At 39.1% G+C, this 22,743-nt stretch overlaps 1 long non-coding RNA gene across 2 annotated transcripts; it reads left to right on the top strand.

The window, feature by feature from the left end:
• The first annotated feature begins 3,215 nt into the window (after positions 1-3,215).
• On the top strand, positions 3,216-14,649 carry LOC112970286. 2 transcript variants are annotated; one of them, XR_003254938.1, is made up of 5 exons: positions 3,216-3,380; positions 10,306-10,419; positions 10,920-11,022; positions 12,746-12,826; positions 13,900-14,649. It is a non-coding gene; the product is annotated as an uncharacterized LOC112970286 (long non-coding RNA). The 2 variants fall into 2 exon arrangements; XR_003254937.1 differs by lacking the exon at positions 3,216-3,380 and having other exon boundaries at positions 10,056-10,419.
• Positions 14,650-22,743: the final 8,094 nt, after the last annotated feature.

Genomic DNA, 22,743 nt, shown 5'->3' with positions numbered 1-22,743 from the left:
GTTTAAAAACTTTTACCTTTCCCAAACTACATGGAAATTAGACTTGAAGTTTTTCCTGTGTCTCTAGTTTTGTTTTCTAAGAATGAGAGCTGATATTAAATGATAGTTTTGTGAGTTTTCACTCATTAGCTGATTAAATGTTGATTTATAATATTGTATAGAATATAGTAAGTAGAACATACATAAGTGAGACGAGTGGGCTGTAACTGGCTGTACAGTAGCTGTAAGCTGTAATCCTTGGTGGTGACCTGAGACATTAAATAATTGTGATATGCTTTTATTGCGTGAGAATCTGAGCACTTGATGTTCCACACAGCTGGAAAAGATACTAGGTTTAAGATGAAAATATTTTTCTTCTAGCAGTAGAAGAGTTTTTTCTGGTTCATTCTTGATTAACATATTGCTAAAATAAATGAAACATTGCAGATAACACTGCTAAATCAGAACTGCATTCTCTAGGAGAATGCTCAGAGTTGCTTTTTGTTTGTTTTTTGCTTTTTTTTTTTTTTTAAGTTGACAGGCATTGGCATACTTAAAGAATTTCTCTTTTTCATATTGATTACTGTTGCCTACTGACGCATGGAAGCACTTTTATTCAACCTCTGCTTACTTAAACATCACTGCTTACAGGTGTTGATATTCCTGAGCTTCTGAAATACACTGCAATGTGAATTACCCACTACAAAAAAGAAATTAGCACACCAAAGGCTTCAAGCCTTTCTTTTTTTTTTTTTTTCTGAGTATATAAGCAAGTAACTTTTGATGACTTTTTTCTTTTCTTTTTCTTTTTTTTTCCAGCTGTGTTGTTCTCTCCTTTCAGAGCATACCCATCCTCAGCTGAGAGGATAATAGTATAGACTGTTCTTCTCACAATCTGTTTGTGTGTCTCTCAGTTTTTTAGTGTAATTAGAACCTTAAAAATATCTGACATATCAGTGATGTACTATATTACTTAGATGAAAGTAGTATCCCATCAGAGAAACTATACAACAGAGCTGCTGGCACTAAAGAGCAGCTGAAGCAGGAAACCTAGGGGATGCGCAATATGAAAAAAGATCCTGTTTAGTGTTCTGGCAACTAACTCTCTGCTTATGCCTCTCTTTAGCTCCTGCGGAGGCTGGGCGACTGCCCGTGCTGATTTTGGGCGTGGGGCTGGCGTGCAACATGGCCTAGAGCACGGCAAGGCYGACATGCTCCAACTGCAGTGTTACGCAGGGCAGCCCCACAGCTGCAGGAGGCGGGATCACTCCTACCCAGCTCTGGATCGAGATCTGCCTCTTAGAGGTATGTATCAAGGCACAGAGGCTGAAAAGTGATCCCAGGCAATTTATGGAGAACTCTCAGTTTCCTGGAGGAAATTACGCCTTTTCAGGAATCAGTTAAGCATCCTGCAAGGCTGTTCAGACAAATGCATTGAGCAATTTTTCGAGCCAGGACCAGAACGTATAGCTGTTTGGGCTATCGAAAGGGGAAAGAGCTGTGACGTGATACAGACAGAGGCTGATAATGATGGAAGGGGATGTATCACAGGCAGGTTGTTTAGTGATTACGTTGCTTGCTTGCCTTTATCCTCCTATTTAACCTTAAGATAACTTATCTATTAGGCCTGCTGCTGGCAGATTCATTACTGAGGCAGTCCACTTGTTCACCCAAAGGGCATAAAAACATTCAATGCGACTGCAGACTACAGTCCTGAACTCCTGAACTGTATGTAGTTCAGGAGTGAAGCAGGCAGCGCCRTCTCTTCAGCTGCACAATTTCGGCTGTGGGCACGCAGAACATGGTGGATCTGCACAACAGACCATGCTCCTTGTACTAGCAGCAAGAGAGTTTTCTGGGGGCCATTTCCAAATTCCACTTACATGGCATTGCTGTCCCCAGCACTCACTGTTACCTCTTGCTAAAATTCTAGTCGGTTAGTAATGCTAGCAGTCACCAGGACGTCCCAATTTTCCTTTTTCGAAGGAACCCAGGCAAGTTAGAACCAAGATGCTCTGCATCTTTCTTATGTTCCTCTGCACCAGTAATTGTACCCTGTGGTGTTCAGGCTTTAGAGCTTTGAGCTCTGGGTGTCCTTTCTTTTGTATTTTTTTTTAACTTATGTCATTAGTAAACTCTTTCAAAAATCAGCTCACTAGCCGTGCCAATCTCTCTCTTTCTCCAAGTTCTCCAAGTTCTGAGAGTTGACCTGAAGCATTGCCTTTCTTGCTCTAGAATGGAAGTGCTGCAGGATGGTGTTTTCATTCCTTTCATGTAAAGCAGCCAGTCCTTTATCCTGTGCATTAAGGATGTGCCCACAGGTTAGGCTCACCAGTCTTTTTTTTTTTTATTTGAATTTTTACTAGTTCTGAATTAATTGCATTGTCATTTGTACAAACACAGTGCACCTCGTTTACACTGACCAATAACCCAGAAAATGACAAAAAGAAGTCAAGGCCTATAAGATCTGCAAACAGAGATTCTTCTCATTGATAATAATATGGTTTGAAGAATGATCATGAATTTCAACTAGTTATAGAGGCAATATAGTGAATTCTTAAGATGTGTTTTTACAAAGATACAGCAAGTCAGAAGTGGTGGGGCTGAACAGTGTAATTTAAATAACTATGATAGTGGTTAAGATTCATTGAATGCAATGTCTTGGTGCATCAATCTGTTCCTTGTGAGAAAAGAGAACCAGAATTTAGGGTACCTATGCACTTTTACTTAAAAATAATTGTATAGGCCTGTGTATGTAACATGATCCTGCAAAACACTTGAGTTCATGCATAGCTTTAAACAAGTAAAGGCTTCTGTTTGTTTTGATTAAAGTTAAGAATGTGCTTTTTATACCAGGCCAATACAGCATTAAAGTGTGAAGCACAGAGTACAAAGATAATCCTGTCAACCTATCTGGGCATTGTGACTTCTGAGCTGCGAGCATTTATACATACAGACACCCAAACAGCATAGTTTACGTTATCTGGAATGGTTAAATAGAGATTAACTCTTCGAAAAACTGAGATGACACTGTGTACACCCAACARATATCTCAGTTACTTATTTGCATTACTGGGTATATCACAAAAGCATGTGCAAAGTGAATAAAATGCTATGTTTGATGTAACCTAGCAATGATAAAAAATGAGGAGCTCTATTTTTCAAAAAAAAAACCCCAAAGAATGACTGGCAGTGAGCAGTCTCAAAGTCATGGTTATTGTATTGTACAAGCTATTAACTGTTCCCATTTCAGCAAAAAAAMCCCTACTGTATTAATCTCCATTTTGAATTTTCATGTTCATGATTACAACATTTTTTGACTAAATATCCAGTTTAATTTCTRTATTCCCACTCTAGGTTTTGTCGTGTCTTTGCTAAGAAGGGTGCAACGTGTGATGAATGTGAGTAGTTTTAGAAATGACAAACTGAATAGTGTACCTCCACCTGAGCAGAATTAATGTGAAAATGAGAATGTCCTAGGGAAAATATGTGCCCTTAGATGGCAGTGATGGGCTGGAAACCCTTAATTCCCTGTTTATATAGAGTAAAGCAATAAAAGATGAACAGGTTGCATTTTTTCTGTTCCCAGGAGATCAGGAACCAGAAATAATTTTTCCATTATTCTTTATTCATATAAATATCCTTGATCAACATTTCCAAGTTCAGTCACAAAAGTCAAAATAAAATTTCATTAAAATGTCAAATACAAAAGCTGTTACCTCCAAATAATTCCTTTATTTGCTTAATGACTCGACGGAGATCAGTGAACTGAGCTATGCAAAACTGAATTATAAATCAGGTCTGTATATGAGACAAAAAAAAATCTGCATAAATGATTCCTACGGGATAAAGCAAAATTAACCTATGAAGCAGCTTGGATCCTTCTTGTTTGACATCTCCTAAAGCACTGATCCTGCAAGCTGCCAGAGTAATCTGTGGGTTTTAGCCATGTGTCCCTAGTTCTGGAGGGCAGGAAGTGACTGCAGTTATGGTTTGGGTCCTCTAAACCCACCTTCAGACCTCGCTGCRTCTGGTCAGCTCATTTGGGCTGACTGTGCAGCTTCCAACCTTGTTTCCAGGCTCAGAAAAATGGAAGCACAGCTCGTACTCTCATCTGAGTTCATACTACAGACTGTAGCAACTGCCATGCTTTGCGTGTAATAATCTTAAATTATGTTTAACTCGTTTACAGTTCTGATCTGTGTAATATTTTGTTCCACAATGCTTATTATTCAAAGGTATGTGCAAAAGGAATTCCTTTTTTTCCTTTTCTCCTGTTGCTGTTAGATTTTTTTTTCTTAGTCTCTCTTCTGTCTCTTTTTTTTTTTTCTAAGCAATTATTTGTCGTCTTGTACTTTTCATGCACAGTCTACAAGTTTTAAATGCTGCTATGTGAAACAACTTACAAATCAGGTTTTCTTTTGTTGAGGTTTTCTCAGGTTTAACATGCAAATATGAGCACTTCTATTAACCACGGTTGTTGTCTTTGCATTGAACAGTCATGAAGATGATACTGTGAAGAACTAAAAATTTGAGGTTTTGGGAAGATCTGCTTTGTATTGGATTGGTTAGGTCCTAGTTTCTTTCAGCTCTGCAAGAGCCATCCTATCTCTACAGATTTCAGGCAGGACACTTTCTCTATAGCTTGTGGCAGGTTGTTCAGTAAGATTTCTCTTTGTTGTGTACAATGCTTTGTTTTTTGTTTTAATTTTTCTTGTTCCTCCAGTATTTTGGTTACATCAGGTCTGCAGCTAATGAAACAGTCCCTCAGATAAGGTTTTTTTCCTAATATTTGTAAAGCAGCGACATTCTGAAATGAAGTCCAAGTATGTGAATGGTTGGTCTTCAGCTCCTTGCAAATGCAATTCCTTCTCTGAATGCACTCTAGAATGAAGGAAGACTGCTTGTATGGGGTACTCGTATCTGGTTTTTACCAAGAGAATATCTGTCATRAAATGAATAGCTTCTGTATTTCTTAATTCTTTGGCAGCTGCCTTATGCAGATATGAATTTCCTTTATACTGTTTATTTTGGGAAAAGACTGATGATACTGCCAGCAGCTAAATTCTCAATGAATTGGTCAATAATTTTCTGAACACATGAAATATCAGTCTAAAGTTGGATACAGTAAGATTGTCCTCATTGCAACCAAAAGTTAGGCTCATTAGATTTCAKAGGACCTGGTCTTTTTATGGGGAAGAATTAAAGTCAATGAGTATATAAGAATTTAAGAAGCTGATTACAAATCTGCAAAAATAGAAGATAATCATTTGAGATCTAATCTAATATCCATTCTTTCTATGACTTTCCTAAAGTCATCATATTTGCCAGCACACTTTCCCAAGCAAGAACTTCCATACTTGTGCTACCCTCTCTTTTTATACAGTTACCTCTGCCACAGTTTCTTCAATAATCTTCTTAAAAATGGATTCCCAAACTGCTTCGGAAAACTGATGTTGTTCTCTTGGTTACAATCCATTAATGACATCAGTCAGCTGTGTTCTTTTCTTAGCTGTCTTGCAAATACCACAGTTACAGTCATAATCCTTAAAGTGTAATAATTTACTTGAACTGGAAAAAATAATAAGTTTCCCCTGGAAAATTTGCAGCTACCTTCAGTGAACTATGATATGCGATATGYGAACTCTTCTTTAAATATCAGCTGCTAAGCTTAAATGAAACCTTTTAGACTACTGGGAATAGTTGGCACTGACTTTCAGTTTTGAAAATGTTGAAGTGAGGACCCAGGAAAATATCATACATATCTCACCTTGAAAATTTCCACAATAAATTTATCTCAAAATAAGTTATTCTGTGCTATTGTGAAAAACACAAAGCCTATTGCAAGCAATGGTGCCAGGTGAGTGATGACATAAATGTGATATACTTTGAGATACTGTCAGCAAATCACAAAAGATTAGGAATACTTCAAAGTAGGGGAAGGAAAAGTAATGCTATTTAAAATAAATTTCAGTATGGCTGCCTCTGCACTTCAATGGATTAATCCAGGTCTTTCACATATTTCACATATAACATTCTTTCTGAAGTTAAAAGGGTGACTTATCTCTTGATTAGTTTCTTGCACATCTGGAATMACAGATTGCATTACACTTCAAGGAGAATTTCTTTTTTATGTTGAGTCCAAGATCATACTTATATTTAATATAAGATTACATTTGTTCCCTAGAAAATAATTGTGTATAGCTAAGCCTAGAAATAAAAACAATTAAACAGTGTCTGCTCTAAGAAAATGAACACTGAAAGATGTCCTAATCACATTAGGAGTCAAGTGAAATTTATAAGTTGTGGCAGCTCCTGCATAAAGTCTAACCCAGTTATTATGTTTCTGGTTGTTGTCATGTGAATTTGCTCATGTTTTCTACAAACTGAGAATCAGTGTGGTAAGGGATTCCAAAGGCAAAATATTCCTCTTTCTTACACTAGCTTGAATCTACTGAGAAGAATGAATGTCTAAGAAATAAATAAGAACAGAATTGGATTTTGACATTATAAGTTTTGCAAATACTTGCATTTCCTCTTTTATAAAGTACCGATTCAGTTTCCAAGTTCAAAAGACGAAAGACAAAAAAAGGCCTCTTGAAGCAATAGAAATATCAGGTACTAAGAGAAAATTATCATKTTAGGCACTTATTTGCCTGAACACTGGCAGTAATAGTTTTGGAAGAGTTTTCTTATTTGGGATACCCAATGTTTTTTGGTACATGCAAGAGCATTCAGGAGCAAGAGTATACAGCAAACATAACAAGCACCGTACTGCTCTGCTCTTCGATAATTCACATCCATGCCATGTGCGAGGTGGAATTTTCTACTGGAAAAAGCTAAATCCCAAATTATAAAAATTACTTTGTGCCAAGACAGAATTTTTCCCAAGTGCTATGTAGGTGAAATTTCTGTCCTACTCACTGGTTGGCTGTACAGACCTTATTCATTTTTCTTGGGCACAGAAGGCACAGTGCTCTTGTGGACAGAGTACATTTGTAGTCTCATGGACTTAACTATAGAAGTTAGCAGACTGTACTGTAATAAAATGCCATCTGTGCAATTTATACTGAAAAATGTTGGAATATAATTTTATTTTAAACTATATACAAGAGTAATCCCCATCCAGCTGTTTTCAGACTTCTTTACTATTATGAGAAAGACGAGGTGCTTCACTTTTCATTCAAATTGACTGTCTTGGGTTGAATGTACCTGCAGTTGTTGAAACAGCCCTTTATGGCCAGAAGAGGTATTTGTGGAAGAGAACATTAATTACAAAAAAAAACAAAACCCTCTATGCAAAGTTGCTCCACCRTGTATGCCAAGAGCTGTCAAGGCATTTCATAGGCGTTGCTCAGTTACGTGATGACGCGAGGGAGGAACACGGCTTCAYGGCAGCGATCGGGGCGGGGGGCTGTGCTGGCAGGTAACACCCTGAGCAGGATGTTTYGGGACCTTTGCCCCCGCTGTCTCCCACAAGGCGCTATGCAATGACAGTCATAATCTGGCTCCCAGCCTACAGTGTTATAAATGGCAGCAAGTACAGAAGTCTGCATCTCCCTTGCTCTCTTCAAACCGTAGATTCCCCTAAACTTGAGCTTTTTGGCGTTTATTAATGGGTGTCACAATTGCAACCTTTTGATGAAATGCTGTTCTGTTTGTCTGCCACAGTACAGCCAAGAGCTGTACCATATTAGTCAGTATAGTTCTTAGAAACTTTCAGCTTTTACTTACAGGAAAGTTGCTGTAATTGAAATAYGCTATTTGTCATAATTATATAAACTATATTATATATAGAAAATGTCAAGTGGTACRGCACATACTTTCCATTTCAGTGGAGACATTGACCCCTTTTGGAGATTTACTGATTGGCCATTGACTGTCACCACTGACTATGAATGTAGAAATGTAACGATACTTTATCTTATCCTGCTGATGGATGTCTGTGTTAGAGTGTAAGTTTGGAAATGTCAGTTCAGTATCCACATATTTATGGATTTAATGGACTTGAAGGCATTAACTCCAACAAAGCAGATGCATGTTCATATCAGTATGGTTTATTAACCTTTGCAGTTATATCTCTGTGAAACGTTAAAATGGGTTTGAGACTGATAAGTGCTTTTTAATTTTTTTATCTCCTGTAGTAGCTGACTTACAAATGCAATTTTCATTCCTCCCTTTTATCATCTCCCATTAGGAAAATATTGATTCTCTTATGTCTCGTTAAAACAAGAGCCTATATCATAAAATAGTATTAGATCTATGGCTCTTATCTTGTGAGTTTTGCCTTGGATAAACTTAGCTCAGCGTCAGCAAAGTTTCCTTCTATAGAAGGCTGAATTACTGCTGAAGTAAGTATATCTGGATGCCTGCAAATACTGAAGTTAGTTAAGGCAGTTGCTAAGTTTTTGAGTCACATCTGTACTTTTCATCTTATGGCTCAAAGGACTTAAAATAAAAGTAGCTCTTTACGCCACTGCTCTGCTCTGGTAGCCGCTGTCGACGGSAGTAGGCACCCCAGGACCGACCGGGGTAAGTTCCCGCAGCAGGACCAAGGCAGGTGGGCCGGAGCAGGGAGCATCCCGCAGGGCGCCAAGCCCTACAGAGGTCTTGGCAGAAATGGGAGGGAGCCCGAGACACCCTCATTTCACTCCTTATGTATTTATCTAAATTTTATATTTATACAGCATCCATCACTACTTTATCTGTGAGTCTTACAAACAAGTGAATTAACTTCTGTTCRCCCTTTCTTTGTGCCATTTTATTATCACCTTTTTGTACTGTGATAAGACAGACAAAATCTTAGTAAAAAACTGGGGTATTCATCATGGAAGAAGTAAGATGCCAGTGGAATTAAGAGAGTTGTGTGTGCCTCCCTGCTCCATGACCTCAGGGAAGAAATAATGTCTTGACTGTTTATTTCTTGTCAATGAATATTGCTTTCTCAAAGCTAAAATGTTTAATGGAAATGTTGATTTTTTTTTTTATGAAAGTTTTCTGGTTCGGATTGGGACTGTCAAGTTGTTGCCAAATAGAGAAAGAGAAATGRAAAGAAAAAGATTTGATTAAGAAAAGACATTTAGAACCTAACACCATTCTCTGAAAAAGGTCCAGAGGTYCAAGGTTGTTTATTCCCTTGTGGAATGGAAACAACTGTTTGCCTCCCCAAAGCTGCCACGAGACAAAATTGTTGCCCAGTCAGCCACAGTCCCTCAGCCCTCCCCGCCTGCCTGCGGGTCTTCTCCGAATGCTCTTCCCTCGCAGCCAGGCCTCAAGGGCTCCCAGGAAGGGTCGGAGTGGCACAGGCTCCCAAGGGCGCRGTGGGCTGTTCTTTTGGTTTCATGCAGCCTAGTCTCATTTTCACCTGCTCTACAGGCTAGTAATGCTCTCACATAGCCAGAGGCTGCAGAAACTGAAAGAAAAATGTATTTGTTTGCGAAATGAGGAAAGGCCTTAAGAATGGTTATTCATGGTTTTCAGGAAACAGTGCTCCCTTCCTGAGCTGGGCGGATGCCTGTGTGCAAACACACTTAAGGATTTCCCATGCATTATGAAGCCCTCTCCCAGTCATGCACAAGAAACATTCCAGTCCATCCTTCCAAAATATGAATCTCACAGAATCAAAGGTGTTGTGTAAATATGGTTTACTGTTGCCATTTACAAAAAGAAAAAAAAAAATTAGCAACACATATTAATCAAGAGTATTTGATCTATTAACAATAAAAATTCATTTGGTGTTAGAAACGCAATAGTTGAGAGAGTGAATATGAATTAATAACTATAGATATTGATATCTTTTAGAAATCACAAAGGATTCAGCAATTATTTCCTGTYGTTTTAATTAATTGGTTAATAGAAATTTAGGGTAAATTTCTTGCAGGTGGAATGCTGAACAACCTGCTTTTAAAAGGTCTAATAATCATAAATCTACATTAGTTCCTAGAATTAATGAGAAAACTGAAGTGCATGGCTAGAATTTCATCTGTATCTTGATTAAATATCAAGGATACTTGAAAAAATAAGGTCTGAACAGCTTTTTAGCTGGATGAGACAACTGGGAGAATTTGAAGCTGAACTAATGTAGAGGTGGCCACAAATGTGATTTATTTTTCTCTCTGTGTACCTCGTAAATGTTTTGTTAATTTGGGGGTAATACTAAACCACCCTACTTGTTTGCTTAGTGCTAAAATCATTAGCTGTGGGACTGGCAAAAACACTCCTTCCATTCCCAGCTGTATTACAGGTATTACTGCACTCTCGCACTGTCTGGCACCCTAAGATAAAACGCAGAGCACCCAAGAGCTAATGTTGTCTTCCTTTGCTCAGCTGTGCAGGTTGGCTCAAGAGCTGACAGTACAAGAGGTCAGTCTGAGATGCCGAAGACCGTTGAGGAAAGAGCCTGGACCTTGAGCATCTCTGATGARTTTATAACATGGACAAGTAAGTGCAGTGATTTTGTCCTGCTAAATAGCATATCTCTAGCATATCTAGAACAGGCACTGGTTAGTACTTGTAGGAGACGCTGAACAAAATGTGAATACCATTGGGAGAGTCTGTTTAGGTATTCAGATTTTCTCCTCAAATATTATAAGCAGATTTTTCTAACATTGCAGATTATTTAAATGGTTTGGAACTTCCTTGAAGAAAATCATGTGTTTGAAAAAATAATACTGAGTTGTATGAATTTAGTAAATCAGTAAAATAGCTTCATATTTTGTTGCATGTCTGCCAATGTAAAGTACCATTAATTTGTGTAATTACTGATGTGTCTAGGCTGTCAGATTGCAGCACTGCATGTACCCATAACTGCGCCAAGAGCTGTGCTGGGTGCCAGAAGCAGGCCACCTGTGGCATCCTGGCCCTCCGTGCGGTCGTTTGACATGCAGAGTGTTAGGAGTGCTTGAACATTCACACTTGTCAGCTCTCTTTTCTCTTTGTAGGTAACTCAGCAAGCAGAATGGGACCTGTTTGTTCAGTCTTGTGTGATTTATGTGAACCACAGCTGATGTCATCAGTGAGATCATTTCATAGCTTGCGTTTGCTGTGAGTTTTGAGATTGCTTTGCCTGATGAACCTGTTTTAAATATCAATGTTTTTTATTTCATTACCGGCAGTTATTAATGATTATTACAGACTTTCCAAAAGGGCTTTTAATACACAGAAATACAGAAAATCGGAGCAGCAGTCTTTCTAATGGGAAGTAGATCTGCCTCTCTGGAATGGCACTGATCTCSCTATTGCTTGGGCAGATCCTCCTGCAGGATTTCTTGCTCACTGCTGTCTAATTCCAGAAGAGCTCTACCTGGATATCAGCAGCCCCATGGTGTAGATGTTACCTTTGCGGTGTTGAGCAGTATGCATTTTCTGAGAAGTGCTCTTCATTTCTGTGTTCCAGTGACTCCCATAAAGTCTGTGGCCACTTAGCTTTTTGTAAGCRCGCATTTTCAAGACCTCAGACTTCTTTTGACCTTAATTTAGTTCTTAGTTATTATTCAGCACTGTGTTGCCAGAGATTGAATTCAGTGCAATGCGCAGGTTTTGCTTAGCACTTACAAGCTTGGGTCCTCGTCCTTCTGTGTACATCACAGATCCAGTAACCAGCTAGCACAAACTGAATCAATCTTGAGATGCAGAAGCACAAGCTGGCATAGCAGCGATGCTGAAAACATAAGTCATAGGGAGGTGTCAAGAAAGGTTTCTCAGAGCATTTGCAAGACTTAACGTGTCAAATAACACTCCTGTGCCTCTGTTCCTTTACTCTCATCAGCAAAAAAATTTGTCAGCTTACTAAACAGTTGATAAACTAGGTCGTGGCCCTGCAGTCTGATCCTTTAGTGTGAACTTTGTGCCTGTTTGAAGTTCCATAAACTGTGATGGATTTAGGTACAGGAAGCAGACTGTCAAATTGGACTCTGGTGTGCAAGAGAAAAAGGGGCTTAAATCTTCACAGGCTGTGTCCTCTGAAGAGAGATGGAATAATAAATCCAAAATAACAATTGAAAGGCAGATATGATCCGGTGTAGAGGACAGGAAAACAGAGACAGAAAGTCTCGGTGAAGGAAATATTGAAAGTTAGGCATTATAAAATCTACTTTAAGAAAGAAGAAGTAAACGTTTCTCTAGAAGCCTTTCCTGGGTGCTAATCTATGTTACTAAGCAGGTAAACAGAAGTTCAATGTTAGTGCCAAATTGCATGTGAGGATTCATGCCATCTTCCCACATATGACTAAATAAGATTGTTATTTTAACGCATTCATTTGATCTTTCTGAATTTCTTTTGGTTTTTTTGTTGTGTTTAATTTTGAGTGGTTAGGTAGAAAGAAAATTGCATAATATTTAGTAAGCTTCTGCAGCTGTCTAACATTTAATATGCAGAAGCTTTTTCTCTGTGATATATTGTTAATTTTATTTGAAAAATATTACTAACTTATCACAGTAAAAAATGTGACTTTTAGAATATATCTATGAGAAACATGAGTACCTAGAAAACTCTTCATGTAGTGTGGTAAAAGCTCAAAGCAATTCATCTGCATGTGTTTTACTTACATTTTTCAGTGATGGCCAGAGTATATAAAGCCATTTCTAATCCCTGGAAAAGGCATATCTCTTAATCCACATTATTTGTAGTCACATTCAGCTTTTCAGGACTGTATATGTCCTAAGTGCATGTACAGTTTTTGGTGTCAGTTGGTCAAGCACAGCAATAAAGATATGAAAAAGAGTTTTTCTAAGCAATGTCACATTATTAATTTCCATCTTTATCCAGGTAGGGAACAGACTGTCCAGATCTGCTCTTTCTGAACAAAGTGAGTTCCTGGCATTTTTGAAGTCTCATGAATGGGTCAAGGTAAGTGTGCCTCAAGTGGCGTTCTTTACTTGTGTTGTCTTTACACCAGCACCACTGACAGTTACTCTCCGAGAGCATTTGTTGAGCCGGTTACGATCACTATAAAGTAGGTAGGTTGTATAAAAGAGTGAAGTGGAAGACAGGATGAAACCTGTAGGACCAGCTAAATGGGCTTTGCCAGTTTTCCTAAATTACTGCTTGATTTGTTTGAGATTATTTCATGGCATTTTGTGGGTAGACACAAATTTTCTTTGCCTGCATTTCACAGTATTGGAAGCCATGTAGCTTCCAAAGTAGCATTCAGAGCTACTCCTATATTAGGTTGGTGGAGGATAGAAGGAAACGGAAGTAGCACTTAGGTGGACAACTCCGGTGTGCAGCAGTGCGCACACAGGTCTTTGGCCTGTGAAGAGCAAAGCGTAGGTGCAAAGCACTGAGTGCTCTCTGGAGAGTAAAGGGAGCTCTCCACCATGAGAAGCAGAATTTTGAAACCAGCATGACCACTGTTATAGCCTTTGGCATCAGTGATACAGCTCTTGGGCTCAGTGTTATGTGTGCAACCGCAGCTGTATGCACCTGAACCAATCCTGAATTATTTTTTCAATTATTCCTTCAATTATTTTTTCAAGTGAATCTACTTTTATAACAAATGACTGTAGGAATCAGCAGAAGTATTTGTTGGGTCTAAAATGTGGGATTTTCAGAGGAACACAAGAAAATTATGGTTCCTAATACCCTGAGAAATTAAACATGTACATTTTCTAGGTTAATCTGTAAATCCAAGCCTAAACTAGATTTTGCTCTTAGAAAATATGCTGCATCTCTTAGTGGCAGTAATATTTATTCAAGATACAACAACATGAAGGTACAGATTGTTTTCCTCATTCAAGGCCAAATCCCATCTGCTTTCCGCAGACGTATATTCCTGTTAACTTCAAGTAACTGTCCATGATCGGTGTTTTCAGAATTGCAAAATCCTTATTCCCTAAAACAGAGCACTTCCTGAGACAGCTAAATATAGCAGAGATGATTGCTGGCAGTGGTAATCTCATCATGCATTTGTCCTTTGGCAGGTCAGCTGTGGAGGATCCTTCAGCGTTCCATACATGGTAATGGGAATATCCACATTGCTCTACAGTTCGCTGCCGTGATTTAAATTCGATCTACAGATAGGTCACCTCCTTTAATGAGAATTTTAGATAATTCTATAATCCTATCCATGAAAAGTCTTTCATCATGTATGTATTGTTTTGGAGTTTGTAATTTGTGTAAACTATTTGTACATCTCTTTTTGCTGTCTTGACAAAACATCTGTTTATTCCCCTAACTCTGCTATGTTATTAATCCAATTGTAAAGAGGAATCGGGGCCAAGAATTGATACTAGGCAATTCTGAAATACTGAAGAACAGCCCAGATCTGAATCTGGTTCTCAGAAATTCTCAGCTAGTGTGAACATTTCTTGGCAAGACAGCAATACTCAAATTACTGTGAAGTGTAAGTTTTGCCTCTGCTTGACCTTTTCAGCATTTCATGAAGAGACAGAMTAGTACAGGCTGGAAATCCTTCCGACAGGGCCAGATGGGAACTTCAGACCACAGCAGCACCTCGTGCAGGGTAACATAGCAGAAGCATAAATCCCTACCTTCTCATAAGTTGTATGTTTTAAGAATTCTGGTTAAGATTAATAGTATTTTGAAACGCTGATAAAGAATTTTGTAGTTTGATAGCTGATTTTAAAAGCTGCCTGCTACACTATGGAAGAAGGTAGCCAAGTTCTTTAACAGATTGTACTTTCTTTTCTTTAGGTAATTTACTGACTTGAATAAATTCAATTTAATAGGCAAYTCTATGGATGGCATGTCCTTTCCTAAGCATGCAAGGTACTTTATTAACTGTTAGAATATACACTACSTGACTACTCTATTTGAAAGGAAGTTTTGGCAGAGTCTTCAAAAAATCTTAAACCAGCCATCAGTCCAGGTACTCGTGTGCCTCGGGAGCTGTGGGTGGGCATGTGTGCGCACGAGTGTGTGGGGTCAGTACCAGCAGCTGGAGGGGGGCTGTGGGCCCTGAGGTTCACAGGTGCAGGTGCTCGGGCTGGGGAGAGCAGCGTGCCGGGAGCTCTGGGGTGGACTCAGCACCCCTCCCTTGTCCTGGGATTTGGGGAGCTCCAGGGTGGCCCCGGTTCTGGGATGCAGGAGCTCCAGGGTGGCCCCGGCATCTCGCCCTGGTCCCAGGACACGGGGAGCTCCACTAAGTGCTTCTCTTGGAGTTGCACACAGCTGTGCTTTATCCTGGATTTAAGAAGCTCTGTGTTTTCTTTGTGGCACCAAAAGAAAAAAAACAACAAAAGAATTTGAGAAGGTAGAGCAATAGATTTAAGGACTTGCTAAAATTCTCATGAATATCCTACGTGATTCACCACTTCAAAGAGTCTGCTTGATGTAAAGATAATATATTACATGCAGCTACAATATGCATACCAGTCCAGTACAGAATGTCACTAAATGAAGCGGTTCTCTTCTAACGGTAGCTTGAAATTTGAAYAGGAAAACTTAGTAGTTTTTTTTAATATTTCCATGTCTGCATGTATTTTCAAGATGACTGTTGTGTTCTCACCATAACAGTTATTGACATAATAATTACTACTTGAAAATGATTTTGAAAGACTTTGTGTATTGCCCAAGAATAATACTAGATCTGCAAAGAACTTCCAGAAATTCCATTTCACTTAAGAAATATTTCCCAAGTGGGTGTGTGTCATAAAAGCTCTAAGAATGAAGAAAATCTTTATATTTAGATTATGTTAATCATTTTTCTCTTCTTTTAAGCTTTCATGAGGTCAAATGAACATAAAAGGAATTCTTTCATTTAGATATATAGAAGAGCAGAAACAGATTAGTTTAAGCCAAAAGTAATATTTAATGTTTCCAGACTTCACTTCAAAATTTGTGTGCTTAATTTCGGTAAGTGATTGCATCCAAGGAGCAAGTTCACAGCTTAGCATGTTAAGAGGTGAAAATGGGTAGTTTAGATTTAAAATCCCGAAAAAGCCACCATTTGAGATATCCAAACAAACATTTGTCTGTGTCAAGAAGTATCTTTGGAAGTAAGACAAATTAAGATGCTTCTGCTTGTAGGCAAAGTAGAAAAGAGAGTGAACATGAGAGAAAGCAAAAGATTAGAGAATAATCTAAGGAGAAGCAAAAGCAATCCAAAACCATAAAAGTTTTCCCAGCTTCCAAATATTTGACTCATTGAACTTTATTTTATCTCATTGCTTTCTAGGTGGGACTCGGTCTCCGGTGGGGCTTAGTCTCCAGTGGGACTCATTTTTCATTTCCTGTAAGGTTGTCCATGCCAGTACTCCAGATGGGGGGGGGGAAGGGTAGCTTTTGTGTTGCTGTGTAAAGGTGTATGTTCTGACTAGCAGCCGGAGGTCCTTGAGCAGAGGTGCATTAAGCTAGCAGATTTGGATTTTGGACATTGATTAGTTACAGCTAAATTAAATTTACCTTTCCATTAATTTAAAATTGAAGCAACGCTTGTCACTTAAATTCAGTTACCCTGAAGAAGCACTTGATGTTCTGGGGTCCATTTCAGTTAAAACTGCTGATTGGTTCGCCTTGGCCCAAACCCTTTTTCCTCAGCAAGCTTCTCTGCCGGCTGTGTGGTTGGTGATGGAGAGGAGGGAGCAGCCTTGGCCCCCGGCAGGACCTTCCTTGCTGCAGGCTTGACCACTGCCCCCGGCTGCAGCTGCAGGGCCGGCCAGCCCCTGGCCCGCTCTCCTCCTGCCGGGGGGACCTGCTCCTCTGCTCCACTCAGTTGGGGCAATTCTGGTGATATTCTCTGCTGCTCTCCGTTACATACGTACAGACAAATGCCATTGCGCCGGGTGCCGTTGCTATCTCTAAACCTGGCAGTTATGAAGGTGGGAGTCAGGGTGTTCAGGCTTCCCTTGCTGCCCACTACAAAAATCAAGAGAGAAAAAAGCTGTGAAGCAACACATTGGCCTACTAAAAATAATACCAAAGAATAGAGTCCCAACAATTCTAGGGAATTTAGCCTCACCGCTTATCTAGATGGTTGCCTGAATGCTTGAGTAATTTTTAAACGACATCTTCATATGGTGTTTGCTGACATTTTATCAGTCAGAGCAGCCAAACAGGATTTTCACTAATTATACTTTTATAGCTCATATTTATGTGAATACTATTTCTTCCTCAAGCCCACATTTACCCCAGTTCGGTAGATTTGATTTGGTGATAATATCCTTTTACATTCACTGCTTTCGTGAAATAGCCAATGAACAAGTATTTCAAATAAGCACTTACTGACTCGGGTTCAAGCATCCATCTTTCTTTCTAATTCTTTTTTCAGAATCTCCAGTACAGCCATGTCACTGGTAGCTCATATATTGCAACCGCACATGAAAAATAAAGCCAATGTGCTTTCTGACTAACTCAGTTAAATCTGTTTTATCTTAATATCTAAAATTTACATTGCATTATTAAAATTTTATTTTAATTTGTAAAACTTACCTAGCTCCAAGCAAAACAGCAGTTTCCTCTTTCTTTTAGAATTAGGAGGTGGACAATGATTGTTCAGTGTGTTTTCCTTCCGCTTAGCACTTTTTCTTTTTGTCATTCATCTTGCATGTTTGGTTCTTCTACATACAGGGGGGAGAAAATCACTAACCAGTTTTCCTTTGAGGACAACTACCTCCCCAAAGTAATTTCATTATTATCTTTTAAAAGGAAAGAAAAGTGTAATTTGCAAAATGAAATCCATTGAAAGCACACTGTCTTCCTTCTTTCCTTCTTTCCCCTGGAAAATTCTGCTGATGTCCTCCTTCACACATGGATTTTAATTGATAGTGTTGCCTTTCTCAATGGATTATTTTGAAATAGCTTCAGTTTCTAATATAAAATCTTACATAAGGTCTTAAACACTGAAAATAATTTCCTGAAACTTTAATTGAAGTGATGTCTTCTTTGCAAACACTACCCACATCTTTGAACTGAGGCCAGAACAGCAAAATCTGGGGCATCCTGGCAGATACGAAGAGCATATATAAAAAATATTAAGCAACCATATTTGTGCTGGTTATCCAATGAAAATTCTCTTGAAGATAGTCTTCTATCATGAAGTCTTCTTCCGTAATCTGTTCTAAATCAGCACATTTCCCATGAATTGCCCATAAAGAAATTGGAAGTTTTGAAACAGAGTAACCAGAATGAGCTCATTGGAGCAGGTTGCATAACCTGGCAAATGCCCAGAGCTTCACAGTCATTTACCATGTTCATTACCTAACATCTGTCAAGGAAATGCCTTAAAATAAATACATAAATAAATAAGCAGCACTAATTCCTACTTCCAGCACCAATTTCTCTGTCACCTTAAGCATGTTCTGCCACAAGTGCTATGGCTGTTCTCTAAGTCTACATCGGCACTGTCTTTGGTAGGAGTCCTTGAGTTACCAGCCAGACGACACCGCTTACGTCCACACTGCCGACACTTTGGGGCCCTGTAGAGTGCTTTGTGTGTGTATTTGCAATTTGGCACGAGCATGCTTGGACATGCTGGTTTTGGTTCATGCCTGTCTAGCGTTCATGACTCTCCCACTTCATTTGCCTTCTGCTCACCCCATGGGCTCCTCCTTGCCTCCCCTCCTTGCATACTCCTATAACAGACTAATCTGCTTGACTCTCAGTGTTTGCATTGAGACTGTACAACCATCTTGCCTGTTCCTACTAATGATAAGTCAGAGCAAACTTGTGACAAGGGACAGGAGACCTGCCCCAGGCGCATCCATTCCTTCAAGAAGCAAACCAGAAGATGGAGGACCAAGAAACTCTTGGTGAGACTCTTGGTTCAACCTCAGCATTGCCTGGGAGAAAAGAGAAATTTTAGCACCCCTCACTGAGAACCTGCTTTTTCTACTCCAGACCATGGCCTGGGCCTTGGTAGTGCTCCAGCCTGCTTATATTCCTCTTTGGAGGAGGAAGACTTCTGCACATTGGTGGTACCATGTTTTCCTCTGCATTTGGAATGACCGAAAGTGGGAGTAAACATCAGGGTGACTGTGCTCAGTGTCCAAAGTTGCAGTCCTGCAGCAACCATACCCCCTTCAGAGCTCTGTTCCCTTGCCCAAGAGTAAACCTCTGCTTCCTGTAGACAGCTGCCATGTTGCCTATAATTTACAGAGAAATTGCTCAGGTGGGAAAATTCAATATTTATCCCTAATGTTGAAATATGTTGTTATTTTTTCTATTGTATTTGAAAACCATGCTGAAGTCTATCTTTGGCTTTGTTTTCTTCAAAACAAAATGCTCACTAACTTGGTCACTGAGCCCAATATAAGTAATAAAGAGAGGCTTAAAATGAATGGTTCCATTTACAGTAAAGATCAAATTCAGTTTATTCCATATTAAATCCATTCTTCAAAGAAAATCAAAACAAAACCACTCTATGAGTTTTAGCACAGATTATGGTGCAGTGCATTTATATGTTCTCCGTCCACAGCGTTAAAATAACTGTCCACATCCTTAGATATCTGCTACTGTCCAATTTGAATATGGTGTATGTCCAGTTGTACATCTGTTTCTTATAAAAGGGAGTGTCACCCTTGTTATTGGGAACGGTGCCATCAGTTCCATTATTTTCTAAACAGTATTGTTCTCATGCACCATCCATGTAAGGATGTGTTTGTGCTAGAAATCTAATAATGAAATATGAGGGGACATAAGGAGGAGAACAAGACCTGATTTTCATCAATTATCTATGTTATTGTAAGTAGACACATACTATTTCTTTACCTATTGAAAAATGAGTTGTATCGATCCTGTTAATAAAGGAGATGAAACTTTCTGTAAGGAGACTGTGAAACAGATAATGAAACAGTAGCTCTCCTCAGCCATGAAATATTCAGGTACATTGATTTTTTGCCACCTTCTTGAGCACTGATCATTCTTGACACAAAATTTCCCCCTTCAGTAAAGATATGAACTTCATCTCATCAAAAACCATATCCTGAAATCTTCCCTCACATAATATATTCTCATTTACTTCTCTGCAGCTCTGACAGCCCGTGGCAGAGCATCATTTCTCCCTTTGCCGCTGGAACCAGAGCCCTTGAATTTGGCTGCCTCTGTGGRAGTTGGTGCTCTCACTGCTAAAGCTGAAGTCAGGAATCCAGAAAGGATTCCTAAGAGCAACCACACCTGGGGAGGAAGTGAGGGTCCTTTTGGAGGTGTATTTTGGAGCTGTTAACAAATCAGAATTTTAAATCTATGTGTGGTCAGCTAGAGAGTTCAGGTTCTTTATACATCCTATGACCCGTCAATCTTTCTTTTCCTAAAATGGCAGAATGCCTTATAATGCAATTTATACAGGTTTCCTTTAACTGCTTGCATATTTTTCAGACTGTGGTTCAATCCTACCTGTGGCTCAGTAGCAAAAGAAATACCCACCTAAGGGAATCCGTACCCCACCGGTGCCCTCAGGTACGTGTTTGTGTTGCTACACTTTCATGAGACACCTTCCTGACTGTGCCAACACAGCTGTTTGCATTGCCATGGCCCAGGATGGCTCCCTGAGGCGGTGTGGGTTTATAACAACGTCGTCTGTTCACGGATACCATGCCTGGCCGGCCCGGCCCCACAGTCAGTGCTGCTGGGAAATYGGGAGGGATGGTAGGTGTCATGAATCTGAAAGGCCAGGTGACAGGGGTCTTCTTGGTCCAGCAGTTCCCAGATCATCAAGCTAAAGCTAACCCTTGGACTCTGTTTCTGTCTGTGTTTGTCCAGCTGTGCTTACGGGATTGAACTCCCATTTATTTCAATAGGAGTTTTTTTCTAGACAGGAACTCGAGTGTTTGTTCATGACCTCTTTGTAACAATAGTAAAGCACGCTGAGAAACACGGTTTCCTTCTTAATATTCTGATGATGCTGGTTCTTTGCAAACAGACAGCTCTAGCTGTGGACTAGCTGTTTTGCCTAATGATTTTTTAGGACAGGACCATCAATACAATATTGAACAATGCAATATTGAAGTGCTAATGAAAATGAGTCTGGGAAACAAGTACAATAGTATTATGAGCATCTTTGGCTCATTGATTATGATTAGTGGTTTGTTCTTTATAAAATGGAAGGGATTGCTCCACCTGGAGATTATGCCCTTGTAAATCTATTTGCAACAGCTGTAACTAACAAATACAAGCATGATGAATGCGCATGAGTACACTGTTAACACTTCGAATTTAGAACATTTTAAAGTGAAATATAGAAAAGATGATGGATGGTATTCTGTTGAAGCCATGTTTGGTATACTGTTTGCAACAAGTCTGTCCGCATTAGGAAAGGTATGTGCAAGTCCAATTTCAAACTTGCTCTTGCAAATAGAGCCAAAACCTCAGATATGCATTTTAGCAGAAATTCAGTTGCACCATGCTTTTTGGTGTTGTATGGCTCTCGTYACAGTCATGTGAACTGCAGTCAACTCACCTGCTGTCTGAATGTATTAGGTACTTATAATTAAGAGTAGGTCAGCTGAAAGGTCCTCTGCTAGGCCTGGGGATTCGTATGACAATTTGTGATAGTTACAGTTCTATTCAGTTTTCATAGAATTCAGGTGAAACACTCCATTTAATTTCATTCCAAGAATGGCATTTATTATATTGCCAATATCRTGTTAAAAGACAAATAGCTGTTAAAAGATGAACACTAAATATGTAGCTTATTATTTCTTTGTCAAACACACATTTTAGAAAGCTTTGCTCCACTAATCGGTGAAAAATTCTTTAGCCTCTGCATGTTATAGAGTCTGCTCTTCGTAAAACGAGCTCTCATTTTAGAAACCAGAGGAGCTGAGAATGCTACAGCAGTGGAACATGTGTTCACTCATAACTTTTGTCTTCACTGGATTTCTTTTCTGGGAAATGGAAATAACTCAGGAAGAGAATGACTGCCTATGGATGGTAGAAGAATGCAGTATTTTCAGTTCACCTTCTCCTTTTCTCAGCTTTTCTTCTTTGGGTTTGATGTCAGCATTAACATGCTCTGAATGTGTATGTCTGTCTTTTTCACAGCATCTTTCTGTAAATATCTGGGGATTTATTTAATTCCTCTGTACAGCAGAGGCTTCTCCAAGAAAAAAATATCCAGTAAGATATTCAAAACCATATCTGAGCTTGGAAAAATGTACCAAGTTCAGTTTTACTGGAGAGATTTGTGTTCTTTTGTCCTCATGGAAAAAAAAAACAGTCTCTAATTGTGTACTATGTAATAGTTTCTCCAAGGCCCAGATTCATTTTTATATAGTTGTAGGCCTTCAAATCAGACACCTACATCAAGAGTCTATTTATGCTTTTCAAAGTAAAATATATACATGTGTTTTAATCAGATCTAGGTGCTGGTTTTCAAAATCTTTGAAGCAGTACCCATTTTCACTATAAATTTGTAGAAGACAACCTTGGGGCCACAGCAGCTGAAACTGCTGTAGAAAGTTAGTGTGAATTTTTAATTTTCTTCTGGATTTAGAGAGCTTCAAACCTATGCTAGGAGGTACAGATGGAATAAATGTGCTAGGCTTTGTCCAAAGTAACTCCTCTGTTATGGAAGAAAGAGTGGTCACAACCTGCACTGGTCTTGACTCAGAAGAAATTTAATGCTTGACTAGAAAGAGGGATGACTATAGGGTAAAATAAAAAAATGTTAGATTCTCACTCCTTATTTCAGCAAGTTCTTTTGATTCTGCGCCACTGAAACTAGAACAAACATATATTCTCAAACCAAGTGAGCTAAATGGAAAAATTCTGCTCAATTAGGTCTAGCCTCCAATATCTTCCCTTTAAAAGAACTCTACTTCTTCCCAAAAGCTAAAATATTCTTATTTCAGACTTGTAAATATTTATGG

Source organism: Apteryx rowi, unplaced genomic scaffold (assembly GCF_003343035.1).
Source record: "Apteryx rowi isolate R43461 unplaced genomic scaffold, aptRow1 scaffold_39, whole genome shotgun sequence".
Classification (NCBI taxonomy): domain Eukaryota; kingdom Metazoa; phylum Chordata; class Aves; order Apterygiformes; family Apterygidae; genus Apteryx; species Apteryx rowi.
Note: the sequence above shows the minus strand (reverse complement) of the source record. Positions and strands in the feature narration are given on the sequence as shown.